This window comes from Pongo pygmaeus, chromosome 10 (genome assembly GCF_028885625.2).
Source record: "Pongo pygmaeus isolate AG05252 chromosome 10, NHGRI_mPonPyg2-v2.0_pri, whole genome shotgun sequence".
Classification (NCBI taxonomy): domain Eukaryota; kingdom Metazoa; phylum Chordata; class Mammalia; order Primates; family Hominidae; genus Pongo; species Pongo pygmaeus.
Window position 1 is genome coordinate 26,848,042 of NC_072383.2, and position 18,523 is coordinate 26,866,564.

Consider the following 18,523-nt stretch of genomic DNA (forward strand, 5'->3'; position numbering starts at 1 on the left):
CAAAAACTAGTCATTAGGATATGATGGTATCTAGAATGAATCATTGCCCTTACCAAACCTATAGTGATCCAGCATAAAAGTTAGGCAATTAAACAAGAAATAACACAGAGGTGCTAAAGTGTGATGACACAAGTGCTTACAGAAGAGCAGATATCCAAAGCATCTAACTTAGTTTAGGTGGGATAAAGAAAAGCTTATAGAAGGCACCACACCCAAATATCTCCCTTCTGGTATTTGCAGCACCTAAGCTTATGCAATTATCGTTTGCCATGTCTATCATCTGTCTGCTCCTGCTAGCATGGAAGCTTCTTAAGGACAGTGGCTATTTTGTTCATTGCTGTATCCCTAGGACCTAAAGCAAGGTCTGGCGCATAACAGGCACTCAATAAGTACTTGCTGACTTAATGACTGACAGGTCAAAAAAAATGATGCTGGGGAGGGAGCCATCTGAGCCATATTGAGCAGTTTAGACTTCATTCCTCAGCCAGCGGAAAGCATGGGGAAGTTTTCAGCAGGGCAATGGCACAATCGGATGTAATGTACCACTCTAGCTCCACAGAGAAAATTGGGCAGAGAAGGGCCAGGCTGATGGCCTTTAGTCAGGGAGCTACACCAAGTGTGGTTCAAAATTAATTGATGGTGGTCTAAAGATCGCGATGGTGATAGGGTTGGAGAGAAGTGGGCAGATTCAAGAGATGTTTAGGAGGTGTCTATAATTGGACGCGATGGAGGGAGAAAGGGGAATAGTCAAGAAGGTGTCCAGGCTTGAGTCACTGGCTGGTTGGATAATGTTAATATTCACTGAGACAGGAAGCAGTGGAGCAGGAGGGGTTTTTTGAGGGAAGATCAAGGGTTTGGTTTTGAGCCTGTGTACTTTGAGGTGTCTGCATGACACCCAAGTAAAAATTGTCCAATAGATAATCTGATAAATAGTATCTAATTTCAAGCTAAGAATGAAGTCTGAAATGCAGACATAAGTTGAACTAACTCAACACAGAAATTCAGGTGCGCCCCAAACTTTTTAAGGAGTTACAATAACCAGAATGGAATTTTTGTCTTTCCATTTTCATGACACTTGATGTGCCTCACTTGCTAAGCATTAGCTGCTGATGATGACAACTTCTTGGTGTCAGACTCATCTTCAAGTTGAAGTGCCGAACTGCATTGACAGGGGCCTGGCCAAGTGCAATTTCCAAATTGCTTGGCAGCCAAAAGAGGTGAAAAACTCATTACCAAGCCATCTGTCTTGAGATTCTGTCCTGGTTTCTAGGCCAGAGAAATCTGAATAATTTCAAAAAAACTTAAATAGCACACACAAATTAGTGTTCATTCGCTCTCTGCCCCATATCTTAGTTTCTTGTGCATGAACAAATCCCTCAGAAAGTTGTGCAAGGTGGCAGTATTAGCAAGTAGATATCCTAGCTGCAGCCTTCATTTCCATAGAAAACATAATTTAACGGAGGATCGGAAGCCTTTCCATTAAGTATGCTACTTTTGGAACAAAGTAACTTTTGTTACTAGTATTATATTTTATTTCCAATTGTATGTTCCACTTTTAATCCTGAAATAAAATATTCCTGTACAATAAAATTAAAAGGTAATAATTGCAATGAAATTTATCTAATGGTCAATTTGAATCTCTTGCTTGTTGTAGAGAAACTTTGCTGGATTTAAATCTTTCTTCCCCTCTTCCTTTTCTTTCCATTCTCGCTCTCATTTTCTCTCTCCCTCTCTCTCCTCCACTCATTGCTTCTGTTTCTTTTTTTTTTTTTTTTTCCTTTGTGAACCCAAAAGCATCTGAGATGGGTCTCAAGCAATTTAGAAAGTTTGTTTTGCGAAGGTTAAGGACACACCCACGACACAGGCTCAGGAGGTCCTGACCACATGTGGCCAAGGTGGCCAGGGTACAGCTTGCTTTTATATATTTTAGGGAGACATAATACATCAATCAATAGATGTAAGATTTTACATTAGTTCAATCTGGAAAGGCAGGACAACTTGATGTGGGGGCTTCCAGGTCATAGGCAGATTCAAAGATTTTCTGATTGGCAACTAATTGGTTAAAAGAGTTATTGTCAATAGGAAGGAATGTCTGGGTTACAATAAAAGGTTGTGGAGATCAAGGTTTTATCACGCAGATGAAGCCTCCAGGTAGCAGACTCAGCGAGAATAGATTGTGAATATTTCCTATCAGACTTAAAGAGTCTATTCTATCAGTAATTCCAAAAGGGAGGTATAATGAGGCATGTCTGGCTCCCCCTTCCCATCATGGCCTGAACAAGTTTTTCAGGTTAACTTTGGAAAGCCCTTGGCCAAGAGGAGGGGTCTATTCAGATGGCTAGGCGGGCAGTGTGGGGGCTTAGACTTTTTTTGTTGGTTTGTTTGTTTACACCTTGTATAATAAAATAACATGGAATTTCGAGTCAGACAGAACTAGGTTTGAGTCAGGTCTCTACCTTATTTTAATGAAATAGTCTGAACCTATTCCTGAGTTTTAAATAATAATAATATTGATGATTTAAAATATCACAGGGTTACTATGAGGGTTAGATAAGAAAATATAGACAAAGAACATTGCAGAAAGATGACTCACAGGATGTGTTCCACAAATGTCATTTATGTTCCCTTTTCCTCCAATATAAAAATGTCATTTATATTTCCATTTTCCTCCAGCAAGAAGGCTGTTGGGTATCAGCATCATGAAATTTGCTGGAAATAGTTCAATTAGTTTCAGTGAGTGGAGGAAGAGAAAACCAGGCGGCAATTGATTCAAAAGTAAATGAAAAATAATGATTTGTAGATAGTAAGTGAGGCAGTCACTCTGTCAAGAGGCAGAAGAGGGTATAAGAGTGTAGCAACTGTAGGAAGGAGAATCAGAGTCAAGAAACATTTCTTGTTGCTAGTGGTTGATTGCTTTTTTAGAATGAGGAGACTTGAGTATGCCCATAACAAGAGAAGGGGACTGATAGAGGGGAGGAATTTAAACATGAGAGAGACCAATGATAGAGAAAAATCCTGAAGGAAATAGAATAACAGCAGCACTGATAAAAAGTAACTGTAGCAATAAAAACAAATTGCCACCTGAGCACAAGCTCCCTTTGGGCAATGCAAACAGGACCTTTGGAGACCTTGGACTTCATTCGGACTTTTTCTATTAGCCAAGAGTGCCAGGGCCTTCGGTGGATCTGTAGTTCAGGGATGAGGGGTACTGTAGGAGTCCCGCGGAAGTACCTGCCTTCCCCTGTTACCTTAAAAGGCAATTACTCATTGTATATCAAGTGATGAAGAGTTATAGAGCTTAGATAAAAGCCTGTTTGTGGGAAGTACAGGCTACAGTTTGAATACAAGCTCCATCATTCATTATTTGCATGATCTTAGGAACATTTTTTAAATTTCTCTAACTTTCTTTAACTCTAAAATAAGAATAATAGTTCCTAGATACGAGAACTGGAGATAATGTATGCCAAGTAACTAACAATGATTAGCAAACAGGGACCACTTTTTTTTATTGTGGGGTGTCAGAATACTATAATTTGCCTATTTGCCTGTTAGTGAATAGTTATCTGTTTTGTTTTCTTTTCTTTTCATAAACCTTTCAGCACATATAATGTGCTTGCAGAGATTTAAGCTGTTATCAGTATTATTGTTGTTACTCTAGGGTAGTCAAAAGAAGAGATTGTCCCAGAATTCTGAATGCGGCCTGAACCAACAGAACTGTGACGTTCCCCAGAAGAACCCAGGCCTTTGGTGCCACAGATATACATGATGCAAAAATTACCATGACACCCAGTTTCAAAAAGAGAAAAGAAGGAACATTTGTATTACAGCTGAGGGCATTCACTTGAAGAATCTTTAGTAAGACTTCAGCATCTATTCCTTATTTTCATCAGTTTTAAAATCAGTATGATTCTTCCCCAATTTAATAGTAATTATGACATCAACAAAAGCACAAACTACAGAAATACAGAGGTTAAAAGAGTGTCTAATTTTATTTCACTTAAGAACATTATTATTGTTATTATTATTTAGTAAGTATTGTATTTAGCCAGTAATTTCAACTAGACTAATTCTCATCACGAGTAGATTTTTAACATTAAGAAATCAGAATGTCTGAGGCTTACTTCATGATAGTCCTATTTTTGTGCTGCCTCTCCTCAATCCTGACTTTCTGTTCCAGTAGAAAAGGCAGAATCTAAGATGTATTACATAATTACATTGAATAGTGAAGAATATTTGGAAAGATTTAAAGTAATAGGGCAAAGGTAAGGGTAAGAAAAGACCATATGGACCGATCCTTTAGTAAAAGTAGAAAAGCACTTTGCAAAATGCAGTGTGCACATAAGTCAACTGGAGATCTAGTTACAGTACAGATTCTGATTCAGTAGGCCTATGGTCAGGCCTGCGGTTCTGCATTTCTAACAAGCTTTCATATGCACTGCTGCTAGTTCCCCTCCCTCCCCCTGACACTCTGAATACTGGGGAAGAATCTAAAATCCGGTCATGAGTGGGGAGGAACAATGACATGTGCCCTCCTTCCACCTCAGCATCATAGAAAGTGTCTGAAAAATTCAAGCACTGGCCCCTTGCCATTTGGAGTCTCTCATGTTGTAACACAGCAGCTCTATGACACTTTGATGCTAGTAACTGACTTATACCCAACCACAGGCAGAAGGCATAGGCTGTGGAAACACTTTATCTAGAAACCTGACAGACATTGGTCAGATAGCCAGAGGAGTAGCAGTAACAAGGTGACATAATCTGTGGAGGACACACAACAAAACCAGGACCAGGAATGTAACTGACAGCCTTTCTCAGAACCAGGCCACTACTATATGTGGGCCCAACAGTGATTCTCTAAGCAGATCTTCTGGGAAAATCATCACAAATCTTTCTCCTGAGATTTTTTTTTTTTTCTGGTGGGCCCATCAACAGAGGGGTTCCTCTCCACTTTCTTTAAAATAAAACAAACTCAGACTCACAAATTAATTCTATACTAAGCATTTATTTTTAAAAGAAACAAGAAAAATATGTGAATAAATCAATACATTAGAAAGGCCCTAATTTCTTTTAGAATCATTTACTTCAATAACAATGCAAGAATTATAGTGGAAATCCATACTCCAGTTTATCTCCTGTGAAGGGTGTCTTTTTATTATAATATTTCCTTTTCTAAAAGCAGTCACCCTTTTGGGGCAGTGGAGACAGGCCAGCTATACCTATTTGCTTTTCATCGTCAAAGGCAGTACGCACCCTATAATGACTTCAGGAAAGATTGGCAAAGGTGTACTGTGCGTGATGATGTCTACTCAGCAGTGAGCTATCACACATATTTCAGTGCTTTTTTTTTTTTCTCTTTAACATTCTAATAGAATATCAGAAGCCTCATTTCCTGGTTAGTCAATAAGCATCCTGCTTTAGGCTTGGATGAGCACTAGGCACTCTTTTCCATTGCTGAGTGAGTGATGGCTGTGCTATGACAGCTGACACCTTCACTAAGTCATTATTCTTGGAAACAAGGCAACCTATAAATTCAGAGGGCCGATTTTGCTGGCTGGGTGTTTATATCTATATTTGCTACCTTGGGAGCACACTAACATTATTTCAGGACAACTTGTATAAGTAGAGGTATATCCTAAATTTTACAATGGAATAGCAGCTTCTTTTGGGGGTTTCCTGGTGTATTTTTGGTGTGTGTGTGTGCTTTTCTTTTTCAGTTATTTCAGTTTTGCCTTCTGGGTGTCTTAATATAAAATAACCCCTGAAAGAGTCTTTCAGATTTATCTTCTTAAACTCTACTCATCCTCTGGGCTAAAGAGTTGTTGCAATTGCTTCAGAAATGGAAGCAATGATTTATATTTCACAAGTATTTTCAAAGGTGCTGCAGCACAGTGGGACCCACGTCCACTTGTCTTCATTCCCTTGATAAGTAGGAGAGCATCCTGGAGGAAAGGCGGGCACAGGCTGTCACTGGGAAGCCGGAGTTCTTGTTCCCTGTGAGAGTCATTCATCCCTGCACTAACATCACACCTTGCTTAAACTACCCAGACAAAAATAGATCTCCACTTGAGCTGGAAAAGCAGCGAGATGAAGAAGTACAGAACTACCAGTCTAAATACTTCAGTCCTTTCTGTAAAAATGACTCCCTGCTGGTAAGTAACCTTGGTCAGGTCAGTTCACTTAAGGCTGCAAAGAACTAATTCTCTTTTGCTGCCAACCCAGTGAACAAACACTTTTCAAAATAATGAAAAACATAGACAAAGAAAATATAGCAAATTAACTTGAAGCAGATAGGATATGAGGTTAAAACACCACTGATGACATTTGGATAGGAAACAAGTACTTAACAAAGGTACACTTGCTTTTTTTTTTTCTTTCTTTTTTTAAATAAGCGGCAAATCTTGAAAAAATAACCAATTTTAATTAATAATAGTTTTACTATATCAGTGAACTCTTCATAGGATGTAGCTATTAAAATAAAATCAACAGTTTGACAATTACCTTTTCTTCATTACTCTCCAATTGTTTTATAGGGATTGCTTTCTTCCGAACTAGATTTTAAACTCTTCAAGGGCAGCAATAATATCTTTTTCATTCAGGGTTTAGGATCAGACCTCTGTGCTACCCATGTGCTCAACACTGGCAGAGAGGTGGGAAAAAATTCCAGTCTGGCCCCTAAAGAAGTGCTCCATGTGTAGTAAGAGAACAAAATATGCTCTTGAGCTACGGACTTTCTGGTTACTCCATTCTGACAGTGGATCACAGCTGGATCAAACTAGAAGTACAATGGGAAATGGTAGGGCAGATGGAGCAGGTGAGGACATTTTGTACTTTTGTCCCACCTTATGGGTATTGGCCCTGGTGCTGTGGCAACAACTCATTATCTTGCTGCTCTTAAATCTGAGATCTCATTGGGGTAATTTTTACCTTTCCTTGAGTTTAAATTTCTACCCTTCTGTTTTAACAAAATTGAAGTATCTATATACGGTGATTCTTGGTATAGCCATTTATTTTACAGTGGTAATTCCACTAATCATTTATTGAGCATGTAGTAAATGATGGGTACTGTAAGTTGATTATCTAATTAAATCTACTCAAATCCCCTCTGCGGTAACTATTAGTCCCAATATAGAGATAAGGAAGTGGAAGCATAGAGATCTTATGCCTGGAAAATGAAGGAGGAGGTATTTGAAACCAGGTCTGCGTACAACGCCTGCACTTTCCTGATACAAAAGTGTTGAATGTCTGCAACTTATTCTCATCTTGGAAAATAGGCATTTATATATTTGCCAGGTTCTATGGCTACTGAATAAACTATGTGCAGCGGGCTAGGAAAATGGATGGAGTAATCATTTGTTCCAGGCACAGTTAAAATACTACCATACACATTGCTTGATGATGACTGAGATGCAGTTGAGTTTTGAGATGCAGTTGCTGCCTTCAGTCAACAGAAATACACACTGAACCTTCTAGGCTGATAGACCTTGTGTGATTTATGAGACGAGAGACAGACTGACTAGACTGCCAAAACTATATCTTTTGTTCTTTCCCTCATGATTTCATCCATAATAGAAATGTAAAAAATTGTCGATGCAGACACCAAAAAGAGTCAAAAGAAAAGTCAAAAACTGGGAGAAAAGACTTGCAATCCACATCACTCACAGAAAGATCTCCTGCAAATTAATTAGAAAAAGACAAAGAACTCAATAGAAAAATGAACAAAAAGCTTGAATAGGCTCTTCACAAAAGGGAAGACACAAATGGCCAATAAAAAGCAAAAGATACACAGCCTCATTAGAAATCAGGAAGTTGAAAAGTTGAAAATTAAAACCACAGTGAGCTATCATGTCATATAAACCAGATAGGCAAAACATTATAACTCTAGTGAGAACATGGAGTGTCCCGGCACTTTTACAAGGCTGGTGAATATGTAAGTGGGTAAATTTGGAAAGTAATTTAGCATTATGTAGAAAGCAATTTGGCATTTTCTAGAAAAGTTGTTTTGCTCTTAGGTATATGCCATAGTGACAATTTTGTCCATATGTACAGGGAGACAAATGGTTCAAAGCAATACTATGTGTAATAACAAAAAAAAAAAAAAAAAGGATAAAACGAGAAGCAACCTCAATCAACAGATCGACAGCAAATGGATAAATAGATTGTGGTATATCCATGTGATAAAGCAGTGAAAACATATAAAGTATAGCTACATGTAACAATATAAATGAATCTGGAACTAAAGATTGAATGAAAAAGTTGTTGCTGAAGGACACATAGAAGAAGATTCCATTTATAAAGCTCTTTAATGTGCAAGAGTTTTGCTATCTTTGATAGCAAGGGAACGATAACACAAAATTCAGGTCAGGACAGGATGGGCTGTGAAGGGACCAGGAGATCCCGGGAGGAATCTCATAAAATGTCAAAACTAAACATAGTGCTCTTTTTATTAAACTTGTGCCCAGGTGATCATTGCATAATTATTCTTTCTTTGTGTTTTTTTTTTTATTGTGGTAAATATACATAACATAAAATTTACCATCTTAACTATTTTTAAGTGTATAGTTTAGTGGCACTGATTACATTCACACTATTGTGCAACCATCATAGTAATACTTGAATAAAAAAATTTATAGCAATGTTTGGTGATAATATCATCTTCCTATCTTTGGTAAATTTTAGCCAGCTCACAATCATAAGAAAAGTGTCTGATTTTGGTAAATTTGTACAGTGAGAAACTTGGTTTTTGTCAATGAGAAAAGCATATTGCATTTGGTTTGGGGGGAATTAGTATAATATTTGAAAGAAGGTTACGTTGTTCAATCCCCTGAAGTCATTAAAAAGCAGCAACATATTTTCAATGGCATCTGAAAGTTCAGTGCTTGGAGTTTAAGGAGTTCTATCTACAACTTGTTGGATCAATTATAACATTTATTTTATGTCAGATAGTGTTTTATTACATTAATTCAATTTCATCTCTCTTAATTATTTTACAGCCCAAAAGTTAAAAAAAGAAGTATGACACATTTACATCTGGACGTTTTCCAAATATTACATAATTAGAAATGGCAAGTAATTGTTTTATAATGATTTTCATAATACCAACTCTTCATGTGTTCTGTGAAGAACAAGGATAAAACAGCGGGTATGAAACCCACAATGTAGTTATCTCAAATTTGTCATCAACTCGCCCATTTGAACATTATTGATCTCACCTTTTTTGTTAATGCTGGGATTTCAGACCCAAGTTCAGCAATTTCTTGTTGCAGTTGTTTCTTTGTTCTCTGTGCCTGTTGCAGCATGACTTGATCATTGTTGAAGAGCATTTGTAACTCCAGAAACTGAGGGCCGAAAAAAAGGGAGGAGAGGCTGTGTTAGGCAAGAATTCTGTTTTATAATAAAAGAAGCCATTGAATGCCTAAAGCTGATTATGTAACAAACTCCATTAGGGTCTGCAAATTTCCATCAGAGAATGAAGCATGATGGGAATTTTCAAGTCAGTTCTAATTTCTTTTCTGCCTTCAGGAGTTCTTTGATAAAAGCAATATAGTAACTCATAAAAAAAAAAAAAGTCCGGCAAGACTCCAAAAAAGTGGTTTAATCTGCTATATTTTATGACATTTTATAGCCAATTCATTTTTAACAAGTTCATTCACTCAATAATTATAACAGATTATCTGATATGGTTATCTTTTATACAGTAGATTTTTCTCATGAAATAATATTTGTTAATATTTTTAAAATCTCAATTTCTTCGTAGCACAGTTCATAAATATTTACAATGTGTGATATTGTATTACACATTTGTTATAGAAGCCTTAGCCAACAATGCACCATGAATAATAACAGCAATAGCCTTTGCTGGTTCTGCTTCCTTAGGAGCTTAATTAAAAGTAAGCGCATCACATAAAGAAGGCAGCCTATAGATGATTTGTGACTAACAACATGGCAAAGTAATTTAAGATGGTAAATAATTGTTTCACCATCGCAATATCTGAGCATTCTCTGAATACTGAGAGGCAGCAGAAGCTAGTGCAGTTCCTTTGACAATGCATCCAGATTTTGGTTTTCTCAGTTGCAAATTGAAATAACACCACCATCAACTCACCTTATTATAGAATGAAATGAAACTCTCAGTGTAGTATCTAAACCTAATGATAATTTGTTGGGGGCATTCACTTAAGCTTTTTCTGGAAACCCATATCTAAGGAAATACATACAGACAGACCCTATTTGATAATGCTGCACATAGTGCTAACTCAAATGTCTGTAAGTCTCTGAAATATTTTTCTTTACAAACTAACATATATATGTATATATGTGTGTTTGCGTATCTATATAATGCATCCATACACACATAGATATGCATTACATTATATACATACATGTACATATATATTGCTACATATACATGTATATACATATACGGTTACATATATTACATTATACATACACATATATATATGGCTCCCCCACACCCCGCACCATACTCTACATGGTATCTTCCACACACTCTACCTTACATTTATTCCCAGCTAAAGAGTATTAGTGCATCATATTGCAAAGGCACTCTGCCAAAAAGGACTCTACCTCATTTTCCTCAGTTGTGTGAGTTCTAAAACACACATTGTTTACTTGGCTGTGGCTGTTCTTTCTACTATTTATTTTGTGTTAATGGTGAGCCGTTTTGACCCATCATGTAGGATAAAAAGTCAAAAGGTATCCACATGATACTTACACTCAAAAAAGGTGGCAAAGGAAGTAAGCAGACAACAAGATGTCTTTGAGGAAATGACTAAGGAACCAGAAAGTACAGATCAGGAACATTAGTGATTTTTGGCAGTCCCCGACCTTCCTAAACATCATAACGTCACTGCATGCTGGGGGACTGACCTGCAAAGGGAGCTTGTCAACGCTGATGATCTAGAGAACACCTCATTGGGGCTCTCCTGGAACCAGCCCACACAGAAATGATCCGGCCATTTCTGAGAATGTGTCCCCTGAAGCGAACCAGCTGTGTTGCATCCAAAAGTTTTCTGCAGATGTGTCTCCTTTGGAAAGTAATTTTTAAAATATAGTTTTTGATGGGCCAAGAGGTGTTTAAGAAACTGACTTAATCATATGAGGCCCATTGCAGTGCGAAGAGATGGACCACATCTGGTGAGAGGGTAAAAGGCTATAAAAAGTTGAATGTATGTCAAGAAAGAGAAAATAAATATTAAGCTAATCTAAGTTTAAATCTCATGCCTAACCTGGCACACTACAAAGTGAAAGCCGCTCTTCCTAGGGAGTTGAGAGCCCTAACATGGCAGAAGACAGGGAGTAAACCAGTCCATAATAATTCATCTGACTCCACCAATGATGCCTGGCATATTTATATACTAAGTAGTGAGTGAATGGATCCACAGATGGTCCACACTACCCAAGTAAAATTAGCCTCTTAGTAGAAAGTGAAGGCCAATCTTTTTTTCCAAGTGGTAGGGTAAATGTTACAAAAATTACACCAGCAGGAAGATTCCACAACAAATATACAACTTATTTCTTTTGATATTAACAAATAAGGCTATATTTAAGCTCTCATAGCTTAGTTATATATGTAATCAGAATACAAGGGCTTCTCTCTTACCTGCTTACTCAGGGGAAAACTTTATGAGAAAGCATAAAGGGTCTTTACTAACATATTTTTTTTCCAAATCTTTTTACTAGGCCCACTTTATATAAAATGAGTCCATGGCCATCAGTCAAATTGATTCTTGGAAAAGATACTGTGCTTCCAAAAGCTGGACCTGCCTCCAAAATATTTGTTTAATATTTTCTACAATCATTTTCACCTTCTCATTTCCACATCTCACAAATTGGGAGAGAAAATATGTGAACTCTTTTCCATCCCCTTCTGCATCCCCACCTCTCCTATAGACACATATATTTGGGGGAAAACAGTTAAATAAATACAGTGTAAAGAAATTTCTTTGTAAATAAAACAGAGTGTTTTAACCCCTGCCTATCATTTTTACCTGCTCCTACTGAGTCATCAGAGTTTTCAAGGCTGGAGTATTGAGAGAAGAGGCAGAGGAAGTGGAAAGGACCCAGAAGCAGTGATAAGTTCACCCTCCAAGCAGTGACCAGTATCACTTACAGACCTGCAAATAGATACTATGGTCCATAAGTCACAATCCCTGTCACCATGGAAGTTTCATTCTAAAGGGAGAAAAGCTAAGAAATAGACAATAATCAAGTAAATATAAAATCAGGAATGTTATGAAAGAAACAAATGAAGCCTGATGGATAATCATGGCTGTCATGTGTACTGGGTGTGAAGAGCTGCTTTAGACAGAATACTCCTCAAGGTGGAACGAGAAGGAGCTGGCCATAGAAATAGTAGAGAAGCGTTTCCTGGGGGAAACCAACCAGCACAATTGGTCCTGAGGTGGAAAGAGTGTGAGGGGCAACGAAGGATTTTGAGCAGAGACCCACAGTGACTGATTTCCTTTCTGCAAAGATTGTGTTGATTGACTTATGAAGAACAGCTGCCAGAGGCCAAGCCAAAGGGTAGGGCTCGTTGCAGGCATCTTGGTAAGAAAATGGGCAGCTGGGACCAGGATGGGACAGAGGACAAGGAGAGGAGTGACAAGATGTGACTTGCTGATGGAGTGGGCGTGAGGATGCCCAAGAAAAAGGAATAATCAACAATGGCTCCCAAGTTCCAACCTTGAGCATTTGTGTGGTGATATGTACAAAGACACGTAAAACCAGAGACTAAGAAACAGATTTGGAGGGAAGGATAGGGTAATTAAAATCTGGAATTCCATTTAATGCTCTTTCCATGAATTGGCTCTGTGCATTTACTGTCAGAAATGTCCATGAGCAGAAATTCACCCATGAATAACCTTATCGCTGATCCTGTTTGAGCCATGAAATATATACTTTATAAAATGAGGATGTTACAAAGCTAAATACAGCAATTATTCTTTTAAACCTGGTACAACAGCGACCACATGGGGACTACAATGGGTTTCACTTAATGCAAGTACATCCCAAGGTTCTCAAAGGAAAGTACTGAGACTTATGGAAGTCTCATTAATTTATTATCCAGAAATGTGTTGTTGAATGCAGTAGTGCTAAAAATAAGGGTAGAGGTCTCCACGGAATCAACTTAGGTGCGCATCAACAGTGAACTGGATAAAGAAAATATGGTATATATACACCATGGAATACTATACAGCCATAAAAAAGAACCAAATCATATCCTTTGCAGCAACATGGGTGTATCTGGAGGCCATTATCCTAAGTGAATTAACACAGAAACAGAAAGCCAAGTATTTTCTCACCTTTATAGGAGAGCTAAACATTATGTACACAAGGACATAAAGATGGGAAAGATAGACACTGGGTACTCCAAAAAGGAGAAGAAAAGGAGGAAGATAGGGGTTGAAAAACTACTTATTTGGTACTATGTTCACTATTTGGGTGATGAGTCCAATAAAAGCCCAAACCTTAGCATTATGCAATATATCTATGTAACAAACCTGCACATGTATCCCCTGAACCTACTATTTAAAAAAAAGAAAAAGAGTAGAGGTCTAAAATTAGTGGCACAGCTTCTTCCCCACAAAATGCTTTCTGTAAATGTTTAGCAAATGATTGTTGCTCCTGTTCATGAATCTTGGCCTAGTTTAAGAGTCTGTGAGTATCAAAACAAATAATTTGACAAAGCACTCAATCTGAAAAGTTATTATTGCCTTGTTGGAGTAAAGCCCGTCATATTTTGAGATGAGATTCTTCCTATTTTCTTTGGATTTCTGTGCCATTGGTGTTGGGAAGATTCCTAGAGGTTATACATGGTTTTACTTAGTTTAAGAACTTGTCTAGAGAAAAAAATTATTAATTGTACTACTGTCTCGGGGTATGAAAGATTACCAATAGAAAGCTACACATGGCTTTTCATCCATATCAGCTGTTCCATTGCATTGATAGTTTAATGTTTTATATGAAATAGTATATGGAGTAACAGATATTACCTGAACTTAGTTGTCCCCTGAGGCATCAATCAACCAATCTTCAAAGATTTGAAGTGATAGGATAAATACTTTGTTCTAGAATATCTCTAGAGAATGAGATTTCCCAATCAGAGCAATTCAATACACATTAAGAGAATGTGTATCACGCACCAGAAGCTGTACTAGAGGCCAGTTAATAGCACAATCATGGTGTTTTTGCAAACTGCCTCAAACTGTCACTTCTATTTTTTTCTAAACAGTAAGTAATGTATATAGGGCACTTACTGTGTTCCAGTGTTTTAAAGGTGTCACCTGTTAAGTGGTTTCAAGGAATAACTCAGAGCCAGTTATTTTGCTCACAGGTTTTTTCACGTGTAAGCAACAGGATGGCCAATTTGTTTCAGTTGGCCTGAGACTACCCCCACTTTTTTTATTGAGATGAAATTTGCATAGCATAAAATTAACCATTATCTTTGGGAGGCCGAGGCGGGCAGATCATGAGGTCAGGAGATCGAGACCATCCTGGCTAACACAGTGAAACTCCGTCTCTACTAAAAATACAAAAAAAAAAAAAAAAAAAAAATTAGCCGCCCGTGTTGTCAGGCGCCTGTAGTCCCAGCTACTCAGGAGGCTGAGGCAGGAGAATGGTGTGAACCCGGGAGGCGGAGTTTGCAGTGAGCCGAGATCGCACCACTGCACTCCAGCCTGGATGGCAAAGCAAGACTCCGTCTCAAAAAATAAAATAAAATAATAATAATAATAAAATAACCATTTAAAGGTAATTATTTATTGGCATTTAGTACATTCACAATGTTGGGCAACCATAAACTCTCTCTAGTACCAAAATATTTTTATCACCTCAAAAGAAATTCCCTACCCTGATAAGCAGCAACTCCCTGTTCCTACCTCTCCCAGCCACCGGAAACCTCCAATCTGCTTTCTTTTTCTATGCATTTACTTTTTCTGGATAACTCACATAAATGAAATCATACTGACCTCTGTGTCTGGTTTCTTTCACTTAATGCAAGCACATTGCAAGGTTCTCAAAGGAAAGTGCTGATACGCATGGAAGGCTCATTAATTTATTATCCAGGAATGTGCTGTTGAATGCAGTAGTGCTAAAAATAAGGGTAGAGGTCTCCATGGAATCAACTTATGTGCCCATCAACAGTGAATTGGAAAAAGAAAATATGGCACATATACACCATGGAATACTATACAGCCATAAAAAAGAACAAAATCATGTCCTTTGCACAATGTAATTTGAGGTTCATCAACATCGTAACATGTATCAATGCTCCATTCCATTTTACAGCTAAGCAATATTCCATTGCATGTATATACCACACCCTGCTGTTCACTGTCCATGGATGGACATTGGGTTATTTCCACCTTTTGTCTATCATAAACAGTGCTTCTATCAACACTCATGTACAAGTATTTGGGTACTTGTTTTTCAGTTCTTTTGGGTATATTCTTAAAAGTGGAAGTTTTGAGTCTTATTGTAATTTCATGTTTAACTTTTTGAGGAACAAACTACCACTTCTTCACAGTGACTGCCCTCTTTAACATTGCCACCAGTAATGTATAAGGGTTCCAATTTTTCCACGTCCTTGTGAACACTGGTTCCCTCCACCCCCCTTTTTTAAAATTATAGCCATCCTAGTGGGTTGAAGTGGCATCTCTTTGTGGTTATGAGTTTCATTTTCTTAGTGCCTAGTGATATTGAGCATCTTTTCAGGTGCTAACGGACCATTTGTCTATCTGCTTTGGAGAAATGTCCTTAACGAGTACTTTGCACATGTTTTAATAGGGTCTAAGGTTGCTGTGGGGATTCAACACAAAGCATTTAGAACAGTGCTGGGCACAAATATTAACCATATTTCCAAGAAAAAAAAGTAAAAATGTACATGTTATTTTCTGAACTCTAACTCTTTTATACAAAAGTTACTGTTTTTTAAAGCATTAGCTGCTATGGTTTCCAGTCTTAGCAGGGGCAGTATATTTACCTGGACATGGAAAGTTCGTGGATTTAGAGGGTTCTGATCCTTTCATACACTGGCCACTGGTTTACACTCGAACTTATTAAGACAATGATTCAGAACCGCCACCCTCCAACTTCCTGGTTGCTTCTATAAGTGATTTACTTCTCTGTGTCCAGCTCATAAGGAACAGATGTTCAAATGAGAAAAATAACACCATAACAATTTCCCCTAATTAGTACCTTTGTGAGCAAACCGAATAAGAAGATTTAAAAATCCGAGAAACTAAATTACCCTCTCATCTGTGGGCGACCCTTCCAGTGCAGCAGGATTAGTCACGAGAGAGCAGAGATGGGACCTGTGCCTTTGCTGTGAATAAATGGGGCTCTCAGTCTTCAAGTCTTTTAAGGCTATAAATCTGACAACTTTTAAGAGCACTTTAAGCTTTCTCTATTTTTTTAAAAGCTGATGTTTTCATACCATCTTTCTTCTTACTCTTTTCCTTTTTACACAAAGTGAGATAACTACATTTTTTATACAAAGACACAGCAATTCTGTGATTTTTTAATGAGTGTCTATCAGGGGCAGCATAAATATACTTCCAAGTTAACAGCTAACATGGTAAACTTTAGGGCAAAAAAGAAAGGTGAGAGGAAGGAAAGAGAGAAACTTCTTCTTTTACCACAAGAAGTTCCCAGGCAAAATCAAGCAATACCAAATGATTTGGGTTGTTCTAACATGAAATCTAACATTCATTTGAGAATACTATTTTGTTCTGACTTATCATTCAGCATCCCGTGACAGACGAACTTTAATATCATGAGAACAAGCTCCAGCTTCTTCACTATTTTATTTGTATGCTATGATTTCAATATGATTCACCCTTGTCAATTTGAAGCCCAGGGGCCCAAAGTAAATGTACTGTGTCACCGAACTACAACGTTTCTCTCTCTGTCATTAAGAACAATTTATTCTTGAAATAAATTTATTCGAATCCAACTTGAAATCTACAGCCTTTATCACAGATTCTTGGAACTGAAAGAAAACTTAAGGGGCCCACTAGTCTAAGCCAGACCACCTTTAGAATCCATTGGGTAGAGGGATTTCAAGCCCAGTCTTAGGATTCTCTAAGGAAGAAAATTTTATCAAATCTTCCAATAACTTCTTCTGTAGCTTTGACTATACAAGGTGTGTCCACACAATAATGAAACATATTCCCATGAATCAGTCTTGAAACTCTCATTTCATAGTTACATTTTAGAAAGGGAATTTCCTAGGTTATCCGACTAATATCTTACTTTTCACATAATTTTATACAAGTTGTTAAAATGAAAATGTTAATTATTTCACTGTCTTTTAATTAACCTCTTTCTTATTTTCGTACTTTCTTTCCTTGAGTGCATTTTAACAGATAATGTAATCTTTTCCCAAAAAAATTATTTTGAGTTAAGAAATTTCTGTCTTATACACCCTTAGTGGGAATTTTTAAAAATGAAATTTATTGTCAAATTTATTATCTCTTTGCTAATCCTTGATCATCATAGTCTGCAATGTCCTAAAAAGGCCCATATTCATTCTCTGATACACAAAAACAAAACGAAACAAAACAAAAAAAACAAGCCAGGCGCTGTAGCACATGCCAGTAATCCCAGCACTTTGGGAGGCTGAGGTGGGTGGATCACCTGAGGCCAGGAGTTCGAGATCAGCCCGGCCAACATGGTGAAATCCCATCTCTACTAAAAATACAAAAATTAGCCAGGCATGGTGGCAGGTGTCTGTAATCCCAGCTACTGAGGAGGCTGAGGCAGGAGAATCGCTTGAACCTGGGAGGCAGAGGCTGCAGTGAGCAGAGATCATACCACTACACTCCAGCCTGAGACAGAGCGAATAATTAAAATTATTTAAATATTAAAAATATTTAATATTTAATAATTATTTAAATTTATTTTTAAATAAAATTTAAAAATCCAGGTGTGCTGGCCTGCACCTGTGGTCCCAGCTAAGCTACTCAGGAGGGCCAGGTGGGAGGATTGCTTGAGCCTGGTAAGTTAATACTGCATTGAGCCATGATCATGCCACTACACTCCAGCGTGGGTGACAGAATGAGATCCTGTCTCAAAAATTTAAAAAACTTTAAATTAAAAAAATATTTTAAAACACACAGACACACACAGGTGCTTGGTCCAAGGTCATAGCTAGCTGGAATATTTTTGCTGCAGGAACACTAACTGAACCAATCCCTTTTGGAATTATATACAAATACAAGTTTATGAAAGTCTGTCTGTTTTGTAGCTTGTTAGGTAAACATTCCTATTCTTTAAAGACTCATAAATGTGTTTAGTTCACAAAGAATGTTTATCTTCCTGAGTTTCTTTCATATACTCCTAAAGAGTACACGATGTGGTTTTTGATAGGTATTTATAACCAGGCAGGCACTGTCTTCAAGAATGGGAATACAAAGATGAATAAAACTAGGTCTGTACCTGGTGAGGGCCGCCATCTTTCGGGAGCCACCAACACGTAACATATTATTTCTGGACAAGTGGCGAT